At 41.6% G+C, this 15,431-nt stretch overlaps 1 protein-coding gene across 1 annotated transcript in view; it reads left to right on the forward strand.

The window, feature by feature from the left end:
* LOC122435980 (transcription factor SPT20 homolog) overlaps nt 1–15,431 on the forward strand; it is a 70,990-nt gene that overhangs the window by 183 nt on the left and 55,376 nt on the right. The gene's annotated exons all lie outside the window — the stretch shown is intronic.

Raw genomic sequence — 15,431 nt, forward strand, 5'->3', positions numbered from 1 at the left:
AGCAGATGTTGGCAATTTGATCTCTGGTTCCTCTGCCTTTTCTAAAACCAGCTTGAACATCTGGAAGTTCTCGATTCACGTATTGCTGAAGCCTGGCTTGGAGAATTTTGAGCATTACCTTACTAGCGTGTGAGATGAGTGCAATTGTGCGGTAGTTTGAGCATTCTTTGGGATTGCCTTTCTTAGGGATTGGAATGAAAACTGACCTTTTCCAATCCTGTGGCCACTGCTGAGTTTTCCAAATTTGCTGGCATATTGAGTGCAGCACTTTCACAGCATCATCTTTCAGGATTTGAAATAGCTCAACTGGAATTCCATCACATCCACTAGCTTTGTTCATAGTGATGCTTTCTAAGGCCAACTTGACTTCACATTCCAGGATGTCTGGCTCTAGGTGAGTGATCACACCATTGTGATTATCTGGGTCATGAAGATCTTTTTTGTACAGTTCTTCTGTGTATTCTTGCCACCTCTTCTTAATATCTTCTGCTTCTGTTATGTCCATACCATTTCTGTCCTTTATTGAGCCCATCTTTTCATGAAATATTCCCTTGGTATCTCTAATTTCCTTGAAGAGATCTCTAGTCTTTCCCATTCTGTTGTTTTCATCTATTTCTTTGCATTGATCTGTTAGCCTGCCCTAACTTAAACATCTGGGAAAGTTTTTGCTCTCTTGATTCAATCACTACCCTTCTCTCCTTTTTACTATTTAGGAATATGGATGTGATGGCTGAGGCTGCAGCAGCCATTTTGGGATCATGAGAGAAAAGTCATGGGAGCTGCAAAGACCTCAGCTCTGAAATCTTTGAACCCCTTGACCAAGGCCAGTGACTGACTACCTTCCTCTGGTCTTCTTGGTGAGTGAGAAAAACTAATCCCTTGGTCTGTTGAAGCTACTGTTTAGTCAGGGATTCTGTTGTTTGTAGTCTAGCACAATCTCTGATACAATCCATTATTTCAAGTAAACATCACCCAAATGCTATTACTATTCCCTATTTTATATTAAGAAGTTAAATATTTTGTTGAAGATCATACAGTTAGTAAAGAAACAGAAAGCAAGATTTGAATCAATAGGCCACAAAGCCAGAATATTGACCAATGTGCCTTATGGCCTTTAAGGAAGACTTTTTCCTAAATATGTCTTGTCATTCTATCTTGCATGACATTGTTTCTATACACAAATTCAACTACTTATTTTTCATTCAAATATATTGATGGGTCTCTTTTATAGACACAAGCATCAGTGTTGGAAGATGATGCTTCATAAAGTGAACCTAAGGACTTTATGGAGAGACAGGCTGCTTCATCATATAAGTATATTTTTCATATATGGAAAACATAGATATATTACAGCATTTAATCAAGAATACATCATTTGAACTTGCTCTGTTAGCAATAAAGTAAGATTGATCATACAACAGAAGAATCTCTTAGTGGCTGAGTCATTTGGTTTGAAAAAAAAAATGACTCAAAGGCAACAACTTAAAATAATCCATCAAGCTTTCACACTTAATATGTACTTATTCTTTTCTTAATCCAATTCTCTTCTTAGAAATCCTTTGTTATGCCTTGATGCTTCAAATACACTTATTCTTTCCTTGATCTAATTTTCTTCTTTCTGTGACATGAAAGTGCTTCTCTTTTTCTCTTCTTTTTCTCCTATACAGGCCCAGTTCAATGCCTGGCAGCTTCCAGGAACTAAACAAATCAGCCCAAAGCCTGGATCCTCCAGAGGTAAACTAGTCACAGGGAGCAAACAGGAAAGACAGCCAGGAGTGGGCGAGAACAGGCATGTCCCAGCAACTAATTGGGGTTTCTAGTGGATATATTTTGAGGTGTCCACTTAGCAAAAAACCAGTGATTCCTCATGTCACCAGGAATTGTCCCTCCAAATTCCCTCACCCTCATCACCATTTTTCAACATGGTCCCCTTAGAGGGAGTGTTTGTATGTGTCTTCCCGTCTCATTGGTTGCAGATAATTGTCCGAGGTTAAGCACCTTACCAAGGGCAATCAGAATCCCTTTCTCAGGAAATTTGAAGGTTCAGTTCTGTGAGACTTGAGTTCCATTTGGATTCTAGGGCAGCAGAGATATAAAAGCTCAGAAACTGTGAATAGCAAGTGTGCAGAAAGCTGATCTGCAGAGAAAGAAGAAAGAAATTGTTGTACAGAGCAAAACGGGGAAGAAAGAGTGGGAGAGATATCCCCAGCTTTCGAAGAATTTGAGTTCCTTGATTTTAGTCCCTTTCTAATCTCCACTTAGGTTCCATGAGGCAGACCAGCAGCCTTAAAGTGGATTCTTGTTTTGGTTCAGTTGGCTTTGGTTGGTTTCTGTACTTACAGCCAGAGTTCTCTGTGATGCATGTTTTAAGAATGACTTGGGTGATACATGTGTCAACAATAGTTAATGGCCATAGTGGACACATTAAGTAAAAGCTGACTTTCCTTTTCTCAAAACCTGTAGTGAACCCTGAATCACGCAGAGATGTAGATTATCTCTCTGTGGATTATCCCGTCATTATTTATTCATTGATTCCACAAAGAGTTGATGTGTTCCTACTACATGCCTTTCTTTGGGATTGGAATGAAAACTGACCTTTTCCAGTCCTATGGCCACTGCTGAGTTTTCCAGATTTGCTGGCATATTGAGTGCAGCACTTTCACAGTATCTTTTAGGATTTGAAATAGCTCAACTGAAATTCCATCACCTCCACTAGCTTTGTTCATAGTGATGCTTCCTAAGGCCCACTTGACTTCACATTCCAGGATGTCTGGCTCTAGGTGAGTGATCACACTATCATGAACTTCCAGATGTTCAAGCTGGATTTAGAAAAGGCAGAGGAACCAGAGATCAAATTGCCAACATCCGCTGAATCATTGAAAAAGCAAGAGAGTTCCAGAAAAACACCTACTTTTGCTTTATTGACTATGCCTTTGACTATGTGGATCACAACAAACTGGAAAATTCTTAAAGAGATGGGAATACCAGACTACCTGACCCGCCTCCTGAAAAATCTGTATGCAGGTCAAGAAGCAACAGTTAGAACTGGACATGGACCAACAAACTGGTTCCAAATCGGGAAAGGAGTACGTCAAGGCTGTATATTGTCACCCTGCTTATTTAACTTCTCTGCAGAGTACATCATGAGAAATGCTGGGCTGGATGAAGCACACACTGGAATCAAGATTGCCGGGAGAAATATCAATAACGTCAGATATGCAGATGACACCACCCTTATGGCAGAAAGTGAAGAAGAACTAAAGAGCCTCTTGATGAAAGTGAAAGAGGAGAGTGAAAAAGTTGCCTTAAAACTCAACATTCAGAAAACTAAGATCATGGCATCCGGTCCCATCACTTCATGGCAAATAGATGGGGAAACAATAGAAACAGTGAGAGACGCTATTTTTGGGGGCTCCAAAATCACTGCAGATGGTGACTGCAGCCATGAAATTAAAAGACGCTTACTCCTTGGAAGGAAAGTTATGACCAACCTAGATAGCATATTAAAAAGCAGAGACATTACTTTGCCAACAAAGTCCATCTAGTCAAAGCTATTGTTTTTCCAGTAGTCATGTATGGATGTAAGAGTTGGACTATAAAGAAAGTTGAGCGCCGAAAAATTGATGCTTTTGAACTGTGGTGTTGGAGAAGACTCTTGAGAGTCCCTTGGACTGCAAGAAGATCCAACCTGTCAATCCTAAAGGAAATCAGTCCTGAATATTCACTGGAAGGACTGATGTTGAGGCTGAAACTCCAATCCTTTGGCCACCTGATGTGAAGAACCGACTCACTGGACCTGATGGTGGGAAAGATTGAAGGCGGGAGGAGAAGGGGACGACAGAGGATGAGATGGTTGGATGGCATCACCGATGCGATGGACATGAGTTTGAATAAGCTTCAGGAGTTGGTGATGGACAGGGAGGCCTGGTGTGCTGCAGTCCATGGGGCCACAAAGAGTCAGACACGACTGAGCGACTGAACTGAACTGAACTACTACATGCCAGGTATGCTGTTAGGTGCTGAGGATACAACTGCGAATAAAAGAAAGTCCATTTTCCCCATGAAGCTTCAATTCCAGTGGGGGAAGATCGAAAACAAACAGGTAAATTAAATACTCATGAGAAAGGAAAGAAATGGGGTGCTGTGACAGAGATAAAATCATCAAGGAGGGCCTTTTTGAAGAGGGGAACATAAAAGAAGACTAGCAGGGTACGGTAGCCACCCAGGCAAGGTGCCCAGGGAGCATCTGTTATGGTCCAGGAATAGGCAGCAACCTATGCAAGTGGATCCTGCTGAGGGAGTTGAGGGGTAGGGGGGGGAGGTAGAGGGGGAGAAAAAAAAGGGAGAGGGAGAGAGGAAGAGGGGGGTAAGTCTGGGTGAGACACAGCAGCAGCAGCCAGATCTTGGAGGTCAAGGTAAGGAGTTTGGATCTTCTTCCACTTGAAATGAGCAACTATTGAAAGGCTTTCAGAAGGAAAGTGGCTTCTAAATCACCACACGAAGGATTACTCTGGCTGCTGGGCTCAGAATGGCTTGAATGGGATGAAAGCAGAAGGAGGCAGGAGGCATGTGTAGTCAGGGTGGGAGGTGATAATAGTTGGAGTAGGCAGGTGGCCCTGGCGATGGTGAGCAGTGCGTGAATGTGACTTCTGTTTGAAGGCTGAGCTGATTGAATGTGAGGAAGGTGCAAGGGGTTCATCGTGAAGGATGAGGGAAAGGAGAGGATCAAGGTGGAGTCCAAGTTATCGGCTTAATAAGAGGTTGGATTTCGGGCCATTTCCTGAAATGGATCCTGGACAAAGACTACTTTGGCAAATGGTGACATGAAGAGTTTCCTTGTAGAGCTCACATTGTGGTGAACTGGACTGGGCCTTGGAGGTATCTTGTCTCTGAAAGATAGTATGGAGTGAAAATTAGGCTTCAAAGGAGAGAGAGAACAGAAGGGAGTCTGAGGTTTGCCAGTGACTAATTGTCACAGGCTAATTTACCTCTGATAGAAAGAAAACAAACTCTATTTCACAAACAGGTCATTACATACCAAGTTGACTTATTGCAAAATGCGCAATCACACTGTGTGTCCCCCATACACAATATAGAGGTTTCAAAGGTTGGTTGTAGTTATGATTTGCAGAAAGCAGTACCTCCAATTGGCTACACATTAGAGATCACTTTATTTATTTTGATTTTAATTTTATTGGAGAATAGTTGATTTACAGTGTTGTGTTAGATTCAGGTGTACAGCAAAGTGATTCAGTTATACATATATTCATTCTTTTTTATTCAATATATTCAATATTTTAGGTTCTTTTCTCATATAGTTTATCACAGAATACTGAGTAGAGTTCCCTGTGCTATACAACAGGTCCTTGTTTGTTATCTGTCTTACATATAGCAGCGTGTGTGTGTTCATCTCAAGCTCTCCATTTATCCCTCCTTCCCACATTTCGCCTTTGGTAACCAGAAGTTTATTTCTGAAGCCTGTAAGTCTATTTTGTGAGTAAGTTTTTTTGTATCATTTTTAAAAATTAGATTCCACATATGAGTGATATCATATGATATTTGCCTTTCTCTGACCTACTTCACTAGGTTTGATAATCTTTGGGTCCATCCATGTTACTGCAAGAGACATTATTTCATTCTTTTTATGGCTGAGTAATATTCCACAGGGGCTTCCCTTATAGCTCAGTTGGGAAAGAATCTGCCTGCAATGCAGGAGACCTGGGTTCAATTCCTGGGTCGGGAAGATCCCGTGGAGAAGGAAATGGCAACCCACTCCAGTATTCTTGCCTGGAGAGTCTCATGGACAGAGGAGCCTGGTGGGCTACAGTCCATGGGGTCGCAAGAGTCAAACACGACTTAGCAACTAAACCACCACCAATATTCCACTGTATATGTACCACATCTTTATCCATTCCTCTGTCGATGGATATCTAAGTTGCTTCCATGTCTTGACTTTTGTAAATAATGCTGCAGTGAACATTGGGGTGCATGTATCTTTTCAGAATGTGGTTTCCTTTGAATTTATGCCCAGGAGTGGGATTGCTGGATCATAAGGTAGTTCTATTTTTAGTTTTTAAAGGAATCTCCATATTGTTCTCCACAGTGGCTCTACCAATTTACATTCCCACCAATAGTTTAGGAGGGTTCACTTCTCTCCATATCCTGGAGAGCACTTTAAAAAGATCAGTGAGGAGGGAGGTTCAAGAGGAAGGAGTCATATGTATACCTATGGCTGATCCATGTTGATGTATGGCAGAAGCCAATACAATATTGTAATTATCCTTCGATTAAAAATAAATAAAGTAAAAAAAAGATCTCTGCCCAGGTTTCACTTGAGATCAGTGAATCATAGTCTTTGAAGGTAGGGTCAGTTACCAGTATTTTTTTTTTTTTTTTGGAAAGCTGTCCTCAGGTAATTCTAATGTATAGCAACAGCATAAAGAACCATTTTGGTAAAAAGCAGTTTAAACATGGCAGATGACATTTAGAAATGACCGTTTTCGTAAGTTGTTAGCCTTCAAGCAGTGATTCTCTACCAAGCAGTATCTTGCACCCAGATTGGGCACAATTTGTCTTGATTTTCCTGAGTGTTTTTTCATACCACAAGATATTAAGTGTGTCCATTATTCAACAGTCATTTTTCAGAAGGAAATCTCCCTAAAGTAAAACACACCAGGCAGTTTGTGTCCAAATTACCAGTTGATGGATGACTTAACGTTTGGCTGATTGATTCTATTAAGAGATGGAACCATCACTACCCATGAAAAACTGACAAGCTTTCCTTACCACTGTGTCAAATGGAAGCTTCTGGTCGGTCTCAGCTTGGAACAGTCAGAGGCTTGCAGAGCAAGCTGTTTTTATGGTGGAGTGTTTCACACAGTTTGGCTCAGGTCAGAGCCACATTCATGGGAACCCCGCCGCTGCTGAACTATGAAATTTCCTGATTAAGGAAATGAGAGGAAATAAGTCATTAACTAGCACCTACACACAGCGCACAGTTTTCTTTTTCTTCAGGGGAATTAAAAACAGAAGATGCTGCTGTTAAAATTCCCTGAAATAAGATGACAAAACCAAGGATGAACATTAAACAGCTGTTTTGGAACTGATTCTGGGAATAAACAGAATGCTGCCTATGGTTTCGCCACAGTTAAAAAGCACAGATTCTCTGTGATTCATCTGAGGTCTATAGCATGCAAGCTGAGCCAACGAAATGATGCCAAGAAAAGACAATGACAAAGGGAGAGACTTAATCATCATGACGGTTGCAATTATAATTAAATGTAAACTTGAGAAGAGGATTGCTTCACTCCGGTAAGAAGGCCAAGATTTAGGAGAGTCTATAGCAAATGGACCAAAGGCTGTTGTTCAATTTCCCTCCCTACTCAGAGAACTTCCCACTTGAAGTTATTATTAATATTTATAAAATACAAGAAGAGAAAATTATATTATTTTAATAGCCCATATGAGAATTCTTAGAAGTTTTTTTCTCCTTTCCTTTTTTGTCTTTCTCTCTTCCTTCCGTCTCTCCCTCCCTCCTTCCTTCCTTCCTTCTCTCCCCCACCTTTGTCCTTCTCTTTTCTCTTGCCTGCCTACCTCCCTTAACTTTTAAAAATAAGCCTGTTTCAAGTAGAAACTAGGATGGCCATTGGGCCAGAAGTGTGAACAGAACTACAGAAGGGCCTGGCACATGACAAAGAAAGGAATTTGTGTTTTGAACCAGAGAGAGAGGGGAAAGGGAAAAGTGAATCCCGGAGAAAGTGGAGTGAGCACTATGGCCGAAGACTGGGGGGAGTGTACTGTGTCCCCCACACACAGATCTTTAGTAGAGATCTAAATGTACAAAATGCTTGTGGCGGGCGTGAGTTGGGACCCTTGTGCAGCATCTGGTAAAGGGTCTGACCTTTGGCAAGGAAGGGAATCAAGAACACACACAGGAACTACAAATCAGGACCATGCAGGAGAGAGTTGAGACTCTGCAGAAACGATGGGGAGGGCTCTGGACTCTCATTGTGCAACTTGGTTGTCTCAGCCAAGTTTACCTTAATCTCCCAAGGCCAGACAGCCTTCATCTGGGATCTATTTGCAAAGATTGGAAGAAGTTTTTTATGTAAGCTCCATGGCTGTGAAGATGAGTGGTTTTTTCATTGAGTTCTGTGCACTGTATTTTAAAGTCCTACCTAGAGTGATAATGAAGTTTCTGTGGGGAATGTGAAACTCTAATGTGCACTTCCCAATTCTGACTGCATCATGTGTCAGTCCAGTGGGTTGGACAATATCCATCATCTGACCAACCATCAGTCTGTTCACCTCTAAACTCAGTAGACACACAGAGCCCTTTCTATGTTTTGGGGGGGATTTCTTTTGACTGTATTCTGCAACTTGTGAAATCTTAGTTCTCTGACCAGGGATTAAATCTGGGCCCCAGCAGCGAAAGTGCCAAGTCCTAACCACTGGACCTCCAGGGAATTCCTGAGCCCTTTCTGTGTTTAAGGCACCGTGCTAGGCATTTGGGGGAAAGAGGAGAGTGAAAAAGTTGGCTTAAAACTCAACATTCAGAAAACTAAGATCATGGCATCCGGTCCCATCACTTCATGGCAAATAGATGGGGAAACAGTACAGACTTTATTTTGGGGGCTCCAAAATCATTGTAGATGGTGAGTGCAGCCATGAAATTAAAAGATGCTTGCTCCTTGGAAGAAAAGCTATGACCAACCTAGACAGCATATTAAAAAGCAGAGACATTACTTTGCCAACAAAGGTCGATCTAGTCAAAGCCATGGTTTTTCCAGTAGTCATGTATGGATGTGAGAGTTGGACTATAAAGAAAGCTGAGTGCCGAAGAATTGATGCTTTTGAACTGTGGTGCTGGAGAAGACTCTTGAGAGTCCCAACCTGTCAATCCTAAGGAAATCAGTCCTGATTATTCATTGGAAGAACTGATGCTGAAGCTGAAATTCCAATCCTTTGGCCACCTCACACGAAGAACCCGACTCACTGGAAAAGACCCTGATGGTGGGAAAGATTGAAGGCGGGAGGAGAAGGGGACGACAGAGGATGAGATGGTTGGATGGCATCACCGATGCGATGGACATGAGTTTGAATAAGCTTCAGGAGTTGGTGATGGACAGGGAATCCTGACGTGCTGCAGTCCATGGGGTGGCAAAGAGTCGGACATGACTAAGCGACTGAACTGAACTGAACTGAAATATGAACAAGACATAGATCTTGGTCTCATGGAACTTAGTCTAGTAGTGACAACTGTAGTGGGTTGAACTGTTTTTACCCGTCTGATTGGATGGGCCTTTCATTCGATGACAGTGTCCTTAAAAAAGACAGAGAAAGAAAAGCCACAGAAAAGATGGCTGTTTCAATATGGAGGTAGAAAGAGATTAGAGTCATCCTCTCACAAGCCAAGGAATGCCAAGGGTTGTCGGCAGCCACCAGAGACTAGAAGAGCGGCATGGAACAGCTCTTCTCTCAGAGCCTTTAGAGGGAACCAGCCCTGCTGATACCTTGATTTTGGACTTCTAACCTCCAGAAGTAGGAGAGAATAAGTTTCTGTTATTGTAAGCCATTCAGTTTGTGATTATTTGTCACAGCAGCTCTAGGAAACTAATACAGCAACGTGTACTGTAATAGCAAGGTACTGTTATCAGTTATCCATGGGGTCACAAACAGTCAGACACGACTGAGTGGCTGAACACAACAACTGTTATCAAAAGAACAGAAAAGAACATGCACTGATAAGGATGCAGAGAGTTGGAACCTTTATGCACTGTTGATGAGAGTGTAAAATGGTGCAACTGTTATGGAAAATGGTATGGAGGATCCTCAAAAAATAAAAATAAAAACTATCATGTGACCCACGAACCCCACTTTTGGGTACATATCCAAAAGCATTCAAAGCAGGACCTCGAAGAGATAGCATTCATCATAGCATTATGCATAGTAGCAAAGCGGTGAAAGTAATCCACCCTAAAGGCCACTGACAGATAAATGCATAAAGAAAGTGGTGTGTGTGTGTGTATTATATAGCCTTAAATCCTGTCACATGCTACAACATGGGTAAACCTTGAGGACATTATACGAAGCAAAAGAAGCCAATCACAAGAGGACAAATACTGTATCATTGCACTTATAAGAAGTATCTAAAGTAGTCAAAATCATAGGAACAGAAAGTGAAAGGGTGGTTACCAAAGGCTGGAGGAATTGGTGTTTCATGCATATAAAGCTTCAGTTTTCATTTTTTTACAGTTTTTTTTTTTTTACTGAAGTATACTTAATTTTCAGGTGTACAGTGAAATTATTCAGTATATGTATACACACATACATTTTTTCTATTACAGTTAATTATATTGAATATAATTCCCTGTGCTATACAGTGGGACTTTGTTTATCTATTTTATATATAATAGTTTGTATCTATTAATGCCAAACTCCCAATTTAGGTTCCACATATAAGTGATATCATATGATATTTGTCTTTGTCTGACTTACTTGTCTCTGTATGATAATCTCTAGGTCCATTCATGTTGGTGCACATTGCATTATTTCATTTTTTATGGCTGAGTAGTATTCCATCATATACATATACACACACACACACACATCCGTCTTTATCTGTTCATCTGTTGATGGACATTTAGGTTGCTTCCATGTCTTGGCTATTGTAAATAATGCTGCTAAGAACAGTGGAGTGGATGTATCTTTTTAAATTCGGGTTTTCTCCAGATATATGCCCAAGAGTGGGATTGCTGGATCATACGGTAGCTCTATTTTCAGTTTTCAAAGAAACCTCCATACTGCTTTCCATAGTGGCTGCACCAATTTATATTCCCATGAAGGTTCAGTGTTTTTTTTTTTAAGGTTCAGTGTTTTGAATTGAAGCAGTTATAGAGATCTGTTGCACAACAGTGCAGATATACTTAACACTACTGAACAGTACACTTAAAATGATTAAACGATGGTAAGTTTAATGTTATGTGTTTTTTACCAGAAAATCAAATAGCTGAGTACCAGGCAGAAAGGGCTAAGTGCCATAGTAAGTAAACTAAGGTGCTTTGAAAATTCAGCTGGAGAACAGACTTAAAGTTGGTGGGAGTGCAAGAGAGAAAGCAAACCAGAGGTTGTATGGCAGTGACATTTGTGGTGGATCTCCAGTAAAAAGTGGGCTTCCCTGGTGTCTCAGATGGTGAAGAATCTGCCTGCAATGCAGGAGACGCAGATTCCATCACTGAGTTGGGAAGAGCCCCTGGAGAATGGCATGGCAACCCACTCCAGTGTTCTTGCCTGGAGAATTCCATGGACTGAGAAGCCTGGCGGGCTACAGTCCAAGGGGTCATAAAGAATTGGACACAGCTGAGTGACTGACACTTTAGGAAAAAAGACATGATTTTGCATTCAAGGATGTTGGTGGACATGGACTAGGGCAAAGCACCTACTTGCAAATGACTAAGTTGAGTACAAGATGAGCATGGTGCCCTGGACCTCTGCTGGCCGTTATGGTGCTTTGGGGCACGGTAGAGAAAGATGTTGCTTTTTCCTGAGGGCCTGGCTTGGCCAGCAGAATGCGACTGGGTTTCAGCTGGGGACCCTTTTGCAGTTCAAATTCTGCGGAATAGAATTAGCTGTCTCAGGTCCACACGGAAGTAAGCAGCTCAGCTGAGGCGAAAAGAGTTCCCTGGGTCAGCAGAACATCCAGACAGAAGTAGGAAACAGAAAACTGACAATGTAGAACCAGTGTTTGGAGGGAAGTTTGGGATTCAAAGTGTAGATTGGGGAGTCACTTTCATGGTGTTAAAACATAAATTATTTATATGGTTCAACTTAACTCCACATAGATTATAGAACATTGGAGTGGCCACCAAGGAGACAGACAGCGCCCTCTGGTGGACTACGAAAGCACTCCTTATCAATACCACACAGAAAATAATTTTGAGCAAATACAGTTCAAAAGCTTTCTTTTTGAATAGGTATCCGAACCTTGCTGCCTGGAGCTCCAGATGGGTTTGTTTAGCCTGGGTTGTGCCAGACACTGAGGCTTCCTTCTCCTCCCTGAAACTGTATTCCTGTTGAGCATCTGGGTCCAGTAAGAGATCATGCACACTGTTCACACTTTACTCTAAGGTGCTGAGGGCGGCTGGACCAGGCACAGATCCTGAGAAGCCCTGTTCCTCTGCCCCTTATAGCCTAGAGATCAGCCAAGCTCAGGGTGGCAGGGGCCTGGCTCCTTTGACCTGAGGTCTCACTTGGTCCCTCCAAGGCACAGAGTCCGTCCCAAGAAGAGACTTCATCCACTTCATCAGGCCACTCCGAGGGGAGATGGGAAGACAAGCCACTTACAGAGAAAGAAGAGAGAGAACTCTGATCCCTCCACTCTCTTACGAATGTTCCTGCATATTCTACTCCCCTCCGTTAGGGGGTGAGCGAGGGACTCCGTGGAGTCAGTTTGCTCTGAATTCTGGCGGGGACTCTCTGTGACACCAAGAACAGCAGGGAGGAGCAGAGGCCTTCGTCTCATATCCGAGTGGATCCTCACAGGCAGTTCTACAGAAGTGTTACTACTTCCCACTTTATAGTTGGGAAGACTGTAAGTTCAGAGAGGTTACATTCCTCAATGTATGGCAAAACCCACTACAATATTGTAAAGTAATTAGCCCCCAACTAATAAAAATAAATGAAAAAACAACAACAACAAAGGTCACACAATACTACCAAATGGGCCCAGGCAGAATTGTTTTTTTTTTTTTCCTCTTAAATTGAAGTTTAATTCACATACCATAACATTCACAAAATTCAGTGGTTTTTAGCATGTTCACAAAGTTGTGCAACCACCATTGCTATCTAATTATAAAACATTGTCATCACCCTAAAAAGGAACTCGATCTATTAGCAGTGATTCCTCATTCCCCCCACGATTTGCCTCTTCTAGACACTTCAAGCAAATGAAATCATACAAATATGTGGTCCTCTGTGACTGGCTTCTTTCACTTAGCATACGGTGTTTAGGGGTCATCCCTGTGGTAGCCTGAATCAGTACTTCATTCTTTTTTATGGCAGGACAAGAATGTCCATTCATCAGTTGATGGACAATTGAGTTGTTTTCACTTTGGGGCTATTATGAATAATGCTGCTCTGAACACTCATGTACAAGTTTTTGGAATGTATGTTTTATAACCCTGCTGCTCGGCATACAGGATCTTAGTTCCCCAATCAGGGATCAAACCCACACTCGCTGCAGTGGAAACACAGAGGCTTAACCACTGGGCCACCAGGGAAGTCCCCATGAACATTTGTTTTTATTGGTGTTGGGTCTGTACCTAGGAGCAGGATTGCTGGCTCACAGGGAGCTCTCTGTTGAAGTTTCTGAGGTGCTGCCAGACTGTTTTCCAAAGTGGGTGCACCATCTTTCCCTCCTACCTGTGATGTGTGACTGTGCCAATTGCTCTACAAGTGATTTTCAAACTCATTCTTCCTGGCTCTCCTTCTCCCTTAGTATACTTATTTATTATTTACTATGTATCCAAGACTGTGCCCCACACTGGAGATTCAAAGATAAATATGCCTCCAGACTCAAGTCATCTTCAACCCAGAGCAGATACAGCATACTTATCTTTGCACAGAGTCCCTGCCTCAGACACTTTTCTTGGACTGTCCCAGCCTCAGGTGTCACTTCTTGTAACATATAAAGATGAATTGCAAAGTTGATGCCAATTAAAAAACTTTAAAAAAATTAGAATGACAGTAGCAAACAAAACAAAACAAAACAAAAACACCATTACAAGTTGAGAGAGAGAAAGGCTGTGGAACAAAAAACTCTATATTTTAGGAGTTCTATTAGCACTTATTTGCTGCTTTTCAAACAAGGCTGTCCCACATTTTTATTTTGCACGGGGCCCCGCAAATCCAGGCTGTGAACTTGGCTGAGTACTCCAGCAGGAAGGTATCACCAAATTCCATGGCATATGCTGTTGATGTGGGGAGAGGGGATAAATTGGGCCCTCGGGTGGTTTACCACACCATGCATTTGATGACCTGGGAACTTTTTCATCTTGTGAGAACAGGAGGGAATGGAGGGTCTCAAAATGCTCAGATCTTTAATGTTTCTTCCCCACAGCGATAAAAGATGACATTGGATTTAGTAAGAACCATTGACCCTAAGCAGATTCAATTTTAATTTTATAAATAAGATAGAATTTGGAGCCAGTTGATAGTTTATCTCTCAACTTCAAACACAGGGAAGGCTTAGCTCGTCTTGCTCACTGCCGACATCCTGGGGGGGATTGTTTTTCTGAGGAGACTGTGAATTACTCTGATTAGATAGTCCCTTGAGTGGTAGGGAAGGCTGAATAGAAGTGGTGGTAGATAAATGAACCAGAGAGGATATCCGACTTCTTCCCTGTCCCCTCATATTGATATCCTTTCTTTACGTAAAACTTCTTTTCTGATTTCTATCTTTGTTTATTTAAAATGGACCCACAAATTTGGTGGAAAATGCAGACATATACCCAAAGTTACTTAGCTAGTAACCAGAACACCCAAGGTTAGAATCCATATCTCTGTACTTTTCCTTTTATTTGGGAAGAGAGTTGCTCTGTATTTTTATAGACTCTCAAGTTGTTTTTGTAAATGTCATTTTGGGGCAATGTATTTTTTTTTATTATTTTTGTCTCTTTTCACCTTAAATACTTAAATAGAAACATCTGTCTGGCCTCCCAAAGTTTAGGTTGCACAAAACCATTGTCATGTGTTTAAGATTTTGAAAAAGTTTTTTTTTTTTTTTTTTGTGGCAATTCTACTAACCATCAGACAAGAAATGAGAGGAACAAACCCACTGTCTGCTTAATTCAGCTGTTCAAAAGAGTTTTGCTTAGGAATATGTGTTTCTATCCTAGAAATTATTAGTGGATGGTTCAATTACAGGAGGAATGAGAATTAACATTTTGAATGAAAGGGTATATAATGAGAGAATTAGCAGTGGAAGAAAATTGCTCACAAATAGGATTTTAAGCAAGAGATGAAATTGGTCCAGCTATTTATGTACATTACCCATTTCAATCAGTACATTTTGGGCTCCTTTTCAGTTCTGGCCAGTCTTTCTTAACCTGCTAAAGGTTGAAATTTTACTGTCCAGAGTTATACTGCTGAAAATAGAGATGCATTGTCCTGAGGAGTTGTGCTGCCAGTTTGATAGCTCAAGAGCAGGATAAAGCTAGTGTGTCTGCCTTCTCTCTTTCCTTCATCCTCTCATTACTGGGCCCTGAGGGGTCTGGTCCGTGGGGAGATGTGTATGTTGAGGGCTTTCACCCACAAGGACAGAAACAACCTTTCAGGTTCTGTGGCCCAGGAGAGGCAGGCAGAACCCTGGCTAGTGACTTACAGAAGTTCTAAGAGGCCAAGTGTTGCCTAGGTAAAGCCAGGTAAGCAAGCTC

The sequence above is a fragment of the Cervus canadensis genome, chromosome X (genome assembly GCF_019320065.1).
Source record: "Cervus canadensis isolate Bull #8, Minnesota chromosome X, ASM1932006v1, whole genome shotgun sequence".
Classification (NCBI taxonomy): domain Eukaryota; kingdom Metazoa; phylum Chordata; class Mammalia; order Artiodactyla; family Cervidae; genus Cervus; species Cervus canadensis.